Raw genomic sequence first — 11,701 nt, 5'->3', positions numbered from 1 at the left:
TATCCACGCTATTTAAAGGGCTGCGCCCCCCGGCTGAGACGTGATGGGGGTCTGTAATGGCCTCCTGTTCCCCTGCAGTGTTCGGGAAGTGCGACTGCCGCTACGTGATGTCTGATCAGAACCAATGGCTCGTTTTCGCGTCCATGGCGGTGCTCGCGCTGTCTCCTGTCGTCACTCTGCTCTCCGTCATCGTTTGGGTGAATAACCGAGATAAAAGCAAGCGGTGAGTAGCCGGCTGCGGCATGCGGGGGGTTACAGCCGATGACTTTATTGGGGGCTTTTATCCCGTTATAACCTCTCGTTATTTTGCGATGCAGGGAGAGCCCCCCTCCGCCCACAGTAAGTCTGGGGGGCTTCGGCTGTCGCGTTTTGGAGGGTTGGGGTAAAAACGCCCCACATGACCTGATTGACATCATTAGATAAATGACCATCGCTGTAGGGGCTTCGCAGATTTGGGGTAAATGTGAAATGGGCTGCAGACACGCCACTGACACGCCACTGACATGCCACGTTTACTCCACATCGTGTCCGAAGAATATTCCATTTATTCCTGTTTTTTTTCTCGTTTTTCTAGGATATTTTCTGAAATGAATGATGAGCTCCACCCGGAGAAGCCGCTGTGAGTGAATGAATGAAATCCTAATCTATAGAATTATCTGTGTGGTGCGGCTCGTTGCTGTTAAAGGGACGGGAGGCGCTTCTTACCCCGGGGAGAAGGTTACGGGGTCCCCGCGAGCCCCTGAGGGGGGTGTCAGCCGTTTGGGACGGGGCAGCACCTGCCATAATTATGAGATTCTTTTGGACGTCCCTTTTAAGAGTGATTTAGCGGTTAATGCCCCTCTGGCGCTCTGTATAAGTTTAACGGACGCGTGGAAATTGTCTCTTGCAGGCTGCAGGACGAGGTGAACGAATCGAACTAAAGCCGGCCCGATATTTCCTAAAGATCCTACAGAATGGAGCCGCGTTCGCGTATTTCATGAAGCTCCGTTTTAACCCCTTCCCCTCCGCCCTCGTTTCTCCCGGGTTATTTGATTTATTGCTGGGCGCTCGGCGTTCCGATATTAAAACGGTTCGACCCCCGTCCTGCTGGCCGTCGTTTCTTTGTGTCCGGTTTCGCGTTTCTGCGCCGTGATTTACTTTTAAACCCAAAAATTATGGAAAAGCAAGGTTTGGACTTGCTGCGATTACTGCGGCCGCAGAGCGTCTCCACGAAGGTCTACGACCCCTCTGAGGTGCATCGGCCCATAGGAGCCAAACCAGCGGGTCAGCTACTGATCCGAAGAGCTAACACTCGCCTCACAGGTCGTCGCTAATACTTTGTACAAAACGTTTAAGTAAACGGAGGAATCTCATCGTGGACACAAAAAAAAGATAATAAAGAGAAGTACGGAATATTCTGCTAATATAACTGCCCCTCGCCGGGGTATAAAATGCGCGAAGCCGTCGGCTGGCAGAGAAATGACTTTTATTACGAGTTCCGTGCACCGCGTAACCAGGAGACCGGACCCCGTAAACCTATGGGTCCCAGACATCGCGGGACCCCCTCCAGCAATAGACGCCCCATCGAGAAACGACCCCCGCCTTTCCGAGCGGAGACCCCAATATTGGGGGGAAGCCCCCAGCGGAGGCCCGGCCAGGAGCGCTAATCGTCTTCAAAGACGGGAGCGAGTATCTGGCGGCTCCCCTCGCAGAGCCGGTCGATCACGATGCATTTATAATTCCACAGAAGCAGAAGAACCGTTAACGAGACGAAGACGATGACCCCGGCGGCCAGCAGGACCTTCCGACGCACACCGGACCCAGAACCGGGCTGCTCCTGTGACAGGTCACCCTCCACGCGGGGCAGAGAGGGGGTCCCACCGGCCCAAAGCCCACCCAACACATCCTTAAACTTCAAAGTCACCCTCCTGCAAAGATGCTGTCTGCCCCTCGAGGACGCCGGATGGGGTCGCAGCTGGACCTCCTCACCATCCATGGCCGTTCTCTCTGTGTGACGAGGATGAGGTCTATCACGGAGTTTCTCCAGCCCTGGCCGGCCGAGGGGTCCTGCGGAGAGAATCGCGGTGAGTGACGGAGACCACGGACTCGCTTTACGCTCCCCATTGAGGGGTTTATTCACTAAAAGAGTATTTGACCAACCGGACCCAAGCCTTGGCCTGTGGAGGTAGCCGTTTGCCCTAAAGATCTGATCTCAGGGTGAGAATTTACCCCGAAAATCTGCCTATTTAATAAAACACATCTGCCCCTTACTCCTGAGAATCCCATCTGGAGACCCCAACAAACTGCCCCCGGTGCCCTGAGATAATTGCCCCATCCCCTGCATGTCGGGGGCATCTCTGTGAGAACCTGCACAGGTGGGGCTGTTGGCTGGAAGCAGGATTTGCCCCGTGGGGTAAATACGATGCAGTTCAGGAATGCAGTGAAGTGACATTTCTGGATTTATGGAAATCGTCGCATTTAATAAACCGACAGCCGCAGCCGACCTTCCGATAATAATCCGATTCCTGGAGCTCCCAGAAAACGGGGCGAGGGGGCGAGTGCGAGGTGAGGGGGAGCGCGGGGCGAGGTGAGGGGGCGAGTGCGAGGTGAGGGGGAGCGCGGGGCGAGGTGAGTGGGAGCAGGGGGTGAGTGCGAGGTGAGGGGGAGCGCGGGGCGAGATGAGGGGGGGAGCGCGGGGCGAGATGAGGGGGCGAGTGCGAGGTGAGGGGGAGCGCGGGGCGAGATGAGGGGGCGAGTGCGAGGTGAGGGGGAGCGCGGGGCGAAGAGAAGCACAGGGCGAGTGTGGGGTATGGCAGGGGGAGCGTGGGGCCAGACCCCTTTGTGATAAAACACGCATCACGCCAGCCGCCCCCCCGTGACATATAACACGCCCTGCGCGGGGTGTCGGGGTATTTCTCACCTGCTCCCGGTACCTGCGCTCGTGTCGTGTTGCTCTGTGATCTCCCAGCTATTTATTTACCCTCACATACCGCGCCCCCCCCCCCGCACACCCCGTTCACACCCCGTTCACGCCCCGCGCACCCGCCCTACCCCCGCAGCACATTCTCACCAATGGAGGCCAGGCTCCGGCTCGGGGAAATCCCTTATCTGGGAGACAGGGAGGGGGTGTCTGCCATCATTAACCCCGCGTGGGCCCAGCCATCCGGCACTCGCTGTGTTAATGCCACGGTCCCTGCAGACATTACCCCCGGGTGAAGGGGCTCTAAGGACCGGACAAACCGGGACCTGCCCCATCTGCCACCGACGGCCCCGGGGACTGCCGGCTCTCACCCCCTGACCGGTGTGTAACAAGCGTGTCCAGGAAGCTCCGAGAGGGCCTGACGCGCGGCGGGGTTTGGGGACATCAAGAAGCAGTTTAAGGCTGGTGGTTACCCCCTGTACACTGGGACGGCCTCTGCCATACTGGGACGGCCACCGCCATACTGGGACGGCCTCTGCCATACTGGGACGGCCACCGCCATACTGGGACGGCCACCGCCATACTGGGACGGCCACCCCCATACTGGGACGGCCACCGCCATACTGGGACGGCCACCGCCATACTGGGAGGGGCAGGACAATGTCTTGATTCTGGAATCCTAACCTTGTGATTTACTCCCAGGGGCAGATGGGGCGACTCTGGTGCCGGAGGATTGGGGGCATCTCGCTGCAGCTGATTTTAGCCGTTTACCTGGGTAAGGAGAGTCTGGGGGGCTTGCGGAGATGTATGGGAGGTCCTCCAGTGAGGGGGGGTGGGGCACCAACAAAAATTCAGGCGCTGGTGGGCTGGTCTAAAGAGCTTTCAATCTGTTACACGTAGAGCATCCCCGGTGAGGTAGGTGGGGGTATCTGCTAAGCATATTTCTGCCCTAATGCCCCATATTTCTCATTGGCCAGTTTCGTCCAGCATCGAGATGACGTTTCGCTCCATGTGTTACCATTTTCACTTTTCTGCCGCGTCTGACACCAAAACGTGGCCGGAGGCCGCCGGGGTCTGCCGCAGCGCCGGGGGGGTCCTGACCAGCGTGGCCGACGAGGAGGAGAACTCATTTCTTGCAGGTGGTCATTACTCGCTTACTTATAGAAACGCCAACATATTCTGTAGCGCAGATCCAGCGGCAGGCAAGCCCGTTAAACGCGTTGGGTGCGGGCAGGGGCGGGGTTATAAAGGAGGCGGAGCCACAGAGCCCTTTAATTCATGAAAAGTACATCCAGATGATTTTTTTATCCAATCCGAGTGTTGAAGCCGATTGGCTCCTAAAAGCCCCGGTTTGTATTTGGTGCTGGACTCGTTAGAAGCCCCGTCACTGCCCCTCACCCCGGCACTGAGGGGGTTAATGAATCCCAGCGCATTTCCCACATTTCTAGGAATGTGAGTTTTCCGTGAATCGGATGTTTAGTCTCCGGGGGCCGCGGCGGCTCCAAGGTCTGCGCTGTTTGTGTTAATAACAAGCCGACGGCGCAGAGCTTCCCACCGGATCCCCCCGTCTAGCCCCCCGTACTGAACTCCCCTTACAACTGCCCCTCCAGCGCTCTCCCTGCCCCTCCAGCACTCTCCCTGCCCCTCCAGCACGCTTCCTACCCCTCCAGCGCTCTCCCTGACCCTCCAGTGTTCTCCCTGCCCCTCCAGTGCTCTCCCTGCCCCTCCAGCATGCTTCCTGCCCCTCCAGCGCTCTCCCTGCCCTTCCAGCGCTCTCCCTGCCCCTCCAGCGCTCTCCCTGCCCCTCCAGCGCTCTCCCTGCCCCTCCAGTGCTCTCTCTGCCCCTCCAGTGCTCTCTCTGCCCCTCCAGCGCTCTCCCTGCCCCTAGAGCACGCTTCCTACCCCTCCAGTGTTCTCCCTGCTCCTCCAGTGCTCTTCCTGCCCCTCCAGCACTCTCCCTGCCCCTCCAGCGCTCTCCCTGCCCCTCCAGTGCTCTTCCTGCCCCTCCGGCGCTCTTCCTGCCCCCGCCCTGTCCATCTGCCCCCTACGCCACCAGAGCTGCGTTTATAGCCCCCCGCCGCACAGACCGTTGCCAGGTGCAGCCTGTGACGTTAACTCTTTCCCCTCTGGATCTGTACACTGGTCGCCGTACCTTTGAATATCAGTTTGGGGCAATTAATTATTGTGAGGTTCCTGGGCCGCGGCGGCGGGGCATTTATATATATTATTGGAGCTCAGTGGTCCGTAGCCACCGAGCAGCCCCTGCGTTACTTCTGCTTCAGATATGAAATGTTTGGGGTATCAGTGCCGTTGTCATGGAGATGCCCCAGTCTGCATTCATACAGATGTTATTTAATTGCCCCTCTAGATGCACTTGCTGTTGGCACGTGGGACATGTGGCTGGGTCTCCAGTTTGACTCCAGTTGGATCTGGGCTGACGGTTCCTCCGCAAGCTTCTTCCTCTGGGGTAACAGTACGTATGTTCTGCCCCGGGGGCCACGCTTACAGCACGCGGTACGACAAGGGGTGACACGTATGTGGGAAAGGAGCCTCCAGAGAAGCATCGCGCGTTCTATGACGTGTAATACCGGAGCATACGTCTCTGCTGCGGCCCACGTGCATTTGCACACTCGCTCTGCACTCGCCGCACACTCTCTGCACTTTGCACTGAAGTGCGACTCTGCGCTGCGCAGGTACAGCCGTGTCTCCCCGGGACGGATTCTGCGCCATGATGTCCCTCAACCCGAGTGACGGCTCTCTTCACGGGACCTGGACGTCCACCAAATGCACGAGCGTCGCCGCCACGGGGCCCACCGGCTTCATCTGTAAATCCGAAACATGTGAGCTGCTGGGGGTCTCATTCTTAACCCTTTCCCATCATCCGGTGACGTGAGTGTGGCGTGTGTCTGTGAAACGGCCAAAGCCCAGAGTTACCCCGGTTACCCCACCTCGGGGTTCCGTTAACACTTTCCTGCTCGGGATTTCCAGGTGCCTGCTCTCCGGAGCCCCCGACCCTCCTGCCGGTGAGCGGGGGTCTTGCGATGTATTCCGCCGTGGACCTGCTCCTGTCCCTGCCGGTGAATTCTTCCTGTAGTATCGCCTTCAAGGAGACGCCGCTCTCTTCCCCGCTCCTCCTGATAACCCTAAACCGAAGCTCCGCTGGGGTATCTGGAAACGCCGTGTCCCGGTTAGGGGCCGCGCCGGACGGCCCCCCGACCCCCGCTGACGCCCTTTCCGATTTTATATGGAGCGCCAACGTATTCCCGTCGCACCTGAAGAGTTCCGTCAATTACCAGGAGAACCTGAACATCCCCGGGAGCCACGAGTCCCTCCTCACGTCCGTCACTCACATCGAGGTCTCCGGGGCCCGAGTCTCCTGGGCGTCTTTGGGTGAGAAACCTGGCCCCCGGGGGCCCTGAATCACATTGCCTTCTCCAGAGGGGCCGGCGGATGGTGAAGTTGGAGATCTTTATGCGATAAATGGAATTATATTAATGGGGGTTTGTCCCCCGGTATGAGCGCATTAACCCTTTCATTGGTTCCCCGCTTGCGCAGGGTTCAGCGGCTCTTTCGACATGCGCTTCCCGTGCTGCGTCGGTGGGCGGGATAATTATGCGCGTCTGGAACACGCCAGTGAAACATACCTGACGCGGTTCACCCTGGGGGTCTGGATTAAAGGCGCCGCCAGTTCGTCCGCCATGTGTATCTGCAGCTACGCGGTGGAGGGCCGGCCGGCCGAACTCGCTCTCTTCACGCTGTTCCCTGTGGGTCTGGAGCTCCGTCTGAAGGGGTGAGAACCCGGAGCGGGGAGCGAGGAACGGTGAGCGGGGAGCGAGGAACGGGGAGCGAGGAACGGGGAGTGGGGAGCGGGGAGCGGGGAGTGGGGAGCGAGGAGCGGGATTCACAGCGACGATAACACTTTGTTACTGAGATGTTTTCTAACCGTGTTCTAGATCACTGATACCTCTTCTTCCTGCCGTGTTCCGGATCTGCTTTGTGTTCTAGATCCGTTGCGTTGAGTGGAAGCCGCGGAAAGCTCCTGGACGAGAGGTGGCATCACATCGCCCTGTTGGTCTCCAATGACCCCTCTGCCCCCCAGTACTTGGTCTTCATCGATGGATTCCCCTGGGTTCCTGATTATGTCGACGCGGCTCGGTTCCAGAAGAAGGGAGTTTCTGCCGGGGGGTCTCTTGTTTTGGGACAATTTGAGGAAACTGAAAAAGGTGAGAAAACACATTTCTTCTTGGTTCTGCGTGATGTCGCGTGATGTCGCGTGATGTCGCGTGATGTCGCGTGATGTCGCGTGATGTCGCGTGATGTCGCGTGATGTCGCGTGATGTCGCGTGATGCCACGTGACGCCGCGCTCGCCCGGTGGTCCTTTCACCGTCTGCACTTCATCTAAGGTGGGTTCCGGCTCGCAAACGCCTTCTCTGGAGACATCAGCGAGATGAACCTCTGGGACTCCGTCCTCCCGCTCCGCGTCCTCAGACTTTTGGCATCAACCAAAACCAAATGGAAATTCCCGGGAAACGTGGTGGGTTGGAGGTCATTCGTGGACAAAGAACGTGGAGCGGTCCGAGTGATGTCCCCGGGGCAGAGTAACGGTGAGGACACGTCTATGACACGGCGGACGCTCTCCTGCGCTCCGTGTTCTGTGTCTGTCTCATGTGGGCAGCGTTTGCAGGCTTGACATGTTCTAGAGCAGAGGAGTCTGGACGTTTCCACATCCCGCAGACTCAGCGTTTTCAGGGTTCTCCGTGTTTTTGGTTCTAGATGCCCCTTTCATGTGGTTCGGGTTGCTGTATTCGGTGGGTGCGTCGGCCCACATGTGTGTGAATTCCACCACCTTATCCGTGTACATGGAGGCCGTGCAGGCGAAATGCGTCAACAACTCCTTCTGGGCTCTGCAGCAGAACGAGAGACTCAGGAACATCATGATTCCGGCGTCCTGCATCACGGTAACACGCTTAGCATCATCGCATCACGGTAACACGCTTAGCATCATCGCATCACGGTAACACGCTTAGCATCATCGCATCATGGTAACACGCTTAGCATCATTGCATCACGGTAACACGCTTAGCATCATCGCATCACTGTCAACATGCTTAGCATCATCGCATCACGGTAACACGCTTAGCATCATTGCATCACGGTAACACGCTTAGCATCATCGCATCACGGTAACACGCTTAGCATCATTGCATCACGGTAACACGCTTAGCATCATCGCATCACGGTAACACGCTTAGCATCATTGCATCACGGTAACACACTTAGCATCATTGCATCATGGTAACACGCTTGACATCACTGTAACACGCTTGACATCACTGTAACATGTAACACGTGACACGAGGTAACCCTATCGCTGTTAACCCCTTATTCACGCGTTTCTCACCTCATTTATTGAATTCATGTTTTTCGTTTCAGGTTTTTACTTCCAGCCAAATCCGGATGACTCCGGACTGTGAAGGAAAGACGTCCGACGCGTTCCGCCTGCTGCTTGACGGGAGGATACAGAATCTTCACAGCGGGTTCTGCCTGTCGTACCGGCGCTCCGACAAACTGGTGACGCTGGAGAAATGCTCCGCAGCCTCGCTGTATTTTGAGCTGAAGGACGGTATGCTTCACACGGCTGCGCAGACCAACGCGCTTCGCACACGTCAGGGTGGCCCCGTGCATCGGAGGTGTGTTTGTTTGTCCTCAGACGCCCTCTGCCCGCTGGCGGAGAACTGGAGGCAGTGGCGGGGCAGTTGCGTGTACATTGAGCCCGTGAGCGCCCTCAGCTGGTGGGACGCGCGCGGCTTCTGTCAGCGGTTCGCAGGCGCTGACCTCATCACCCTGAATGACACGGACAAGGTGGTGAGTGACCGGGGCCGATGAGTGGGAGTGGCTAAATATTACCCCTCCCACTCCCCAGTCATGCCCCACCCGTAATTCCCTTCTCAGCACCACATATTTTAAGGGGGGTGGTACTTGTTTTTAAACCCCACCTGGGACGCTCATCCATCCAGGGGTCCCCCCCATTACCTGCAGCAGGGGCAGAAGGGTGGGCAACATCCGGCTTGGACCCCGTGGGGAGGGATAACGGATCGGATTTGGATTCTATTCCCAGAAGTGGCTGAAAACGTTCCTGAAGCGGAGCAGCTGGATCGGACTCAACGACCTGGTCACGGAAGGAGAGCGCGTGTGGACGGACGGATCCCCGTTACACCCGTCGCTGCACCGGTATAAAGCGGGGGAGGGGGCCGCGGACCCCGACCACTAACCTCGCCGTTAACTCTTCTGTTCCAGGCAGTTTCTGTTTGCGTCCGGCGCGGACAGGAACCGCTACGACTGCGCGGCCATGACGCCCGCCGGGTACTGGGCGGACAGCGACTGCGCCAAACAGATGGGGCCGGTGTGCGAAGTGCCCCCCCGGAGCGGTGCGTTCCCCGCGAGACCCCCACTTCTGGGCATGAGGTTCAAATCTCTGATCTCCAACCGGCGCAGAAACATTCCCTGTCTTCACAGATCTCTTCGTAGCTCTGAGGGGGAAGTATTTGTACGGCGCGCTCGCCGCTGACACGGTTTATTCCGACCTGAAGACTGCCGAGGAGTTCTGCGCGGTGCTCGGCGCCGGGTGCTCTGCGGTGGTCACCATGCGCGGCCGCCATTACCTCTACTATGGAGCCCACATCGCAAATCTGGAGGACCCCGGCGACGACAGCGGTGCAGCAACCTACATGAAATCACGCGAGTATCTCAGGGGCCCCACACTAGTTACCCCCTCTGTGGGTAATAATTACCAGCCCCTGATACTAGTTACCCCCTCTGTGGGTAATAATTACCAGCCCCTGATACTAGTAACCCCCCTCTGTGGGTAATAATTACCAGCCCCTGATACTAGTTACCCCCCCCCTCTGTGGGTAATAATTACCAGCCCCTGATACTAGTTACCCCTCTCTGTGGGTAATAATTACCAGCCCCTGATACTAGTAACCCCCCCTCTGTGGGTAATAATTACCAGTACCTGATACTAGTTACCCCCCCCTCTGTGGGTAATAATTACAAGTACCTGATACTAGTTACCCCTCTCTGTGGGTAATAATTACCAGCCCCTGATACTAGTTACCCCTCTCTGTGGGTAATAATTACCAGCCCCTGATACTAGTTACCCCCCCTCTGTGGGTAATTATTACCAGTACCTGATACTAGTTACCCCCCTCTGTGGGTAATAATTACCAGTACCTGATACTAGTTACCCCCCCCCCTCTGTGGGTAATAATTACCAGTACCTGATACTAGTTACCCCCTCTGTGGGTAATAATTACCAGTACCTGATACTAGTTACCCCCCCCTCTGTGGGTAATAATTACCAGTAACTGATACTAGTTACCCCTCTCTGTGTTCAGGCTGCCAGGCCGGGATGTCGGGGGCAGATTGCCAGTCCCGGTGCCCCGTGTGCCAGGCCGGTTTGGAGTGTAACCCCGGTATCGGTGGGTGCGATGGGATGATCTTCTACCGGAAAGACCCCAGCAGCGACACCGGCGGTGAGCACCAAAGGGAAGAGGTTATTGCCCCCCCCAGGGGCTTCTACATTTGGGGTCCTCAGGTTATTAGGGTTACATTTCTCACCCCACTCCTCAGTGTTTTATCACGTCAAATGCCCTCCATTCCGTGGATGGAGTTTCCACGCCGGTTTTTGTGTCCACGCGGCGGGGAGAATACCCAAAGCCGGGGCAGATTCCGTGTGCGCGAGGTTCCTGGGGGCCGAGGCCAAGGCGCAGCTCCTGCAGGATACGGTGAGGGCCACGACCGGGGGTCTCGGAGTAGCCGGTTACACTGATCTGTGTCACGCTGCATGTTATGGGTGGGATTCTCTCTCACGTTATACCCCGTGGCTCCTTGTCTTACAGGACTGCGTGATGGGGGTCAGTGATCAGTGGGGGGATGGGGCCCTCCGATGCCCTCCAGTCACTGAGTGGATCTGTGAGCGGCCGGCCGGTGAGTGTCCAGCGCAGGGACGTCAGACCCGGGATGGTCTGTTGGATGCGGGTCACGCCGGTGATTTCCGTGTCCATTTCCGGCACTTTGCAGACGCCGCGTTCGCCGTGTATGAAGACAAACTGGTGATTTCAGAGAGTGATTCCTCCCCGTGGACGTCCCTGGCAGAGGCGCAGGAGGCCTGTTACATGATGGCCGCCAACTGCTCCGCCATCGTCCGGTTAAAGGACGCGTATTTCTGTGTGACCGGCACAGTGATCACAGACGGCCCCGGATCCGGCGCCACGCTCTACGCCAAGACCGGTACGTGTTCCGTGACACGGATCAGCATGGCGGCCCGGTGAGGTTCTGGGGTTCCTAGAGTCCGCGTCTCACACAAAGTCCTTACCTCCAGCTTGTGCCGCGGGGTATTTTGGAGATAACTGTGAAGATCGGTGCCCCCCGTGCCACAGGTCCCAGATCTGTAACCCCGGGACTGGGTCCTGCGACGGCTTCCTGCGCTGCGTCCGGAGGTTCTCCCTCTCCTGCGCCTACGGTAGGGAATCCACCGACCGCGTTCTTCTGCACCCCCCAGGACCCCAATAAATCCATGCAGTGTCCCCGTTTCCAGGGTTGGTCAGTGTTAGATGCCCCCCGGAGACCGGCTGGTGGTGGTGGTCCGGTCACTGTTACTACGTAGAGACGGAAGACCGGAAATCGTGGTCGACGGCCGAGGTGGCTTGTAACCGCTACAGAGGAACGGGGCTCCTGGTCATTGACAGCCTAGAGGAGAAGGTACGGAATGCGTGGGGTATCAATGAACTCGCAGATAC

General features: G+C 57.8%; 1 long non-coding RNA gene across 1 annotated transcript; it reads left to right on the top strand.

The window, feature by feature from the left end:
• The first annotated feature begins 574 nt into the window (after positions 1 to 574).
• Positions 575 to 1,080, top strand: LOC128503680 (uncharacterized). The gene is made up of 2 exons (XR_008355277.1): positions 575 to 619; positions 890 to 1,080. It is a non-coding gene; the product is annotated as an uncharacterized LOC128503680 (long non-coding RNA).
• Positions 1,081 to 11,701: the final 10,621 nt, after the last annotated feature.

This window comes from Spea bombifrons, chromosome 8, assembly GCF_027358695.1.
Source record: "Spea bombifrons isolate aSpeBom1 chromosome 8, aSpeBom1.2.pri, whole genome shotgun sequence".
NCBI lineage: Eukaryota > Metazoa > Chordata > Amphibia > Anura > Pelobatidae > Spea > Spea bombifrons.
This window is presented reverse-complemented; position numbering and strand designations above follow the sequence as displayed.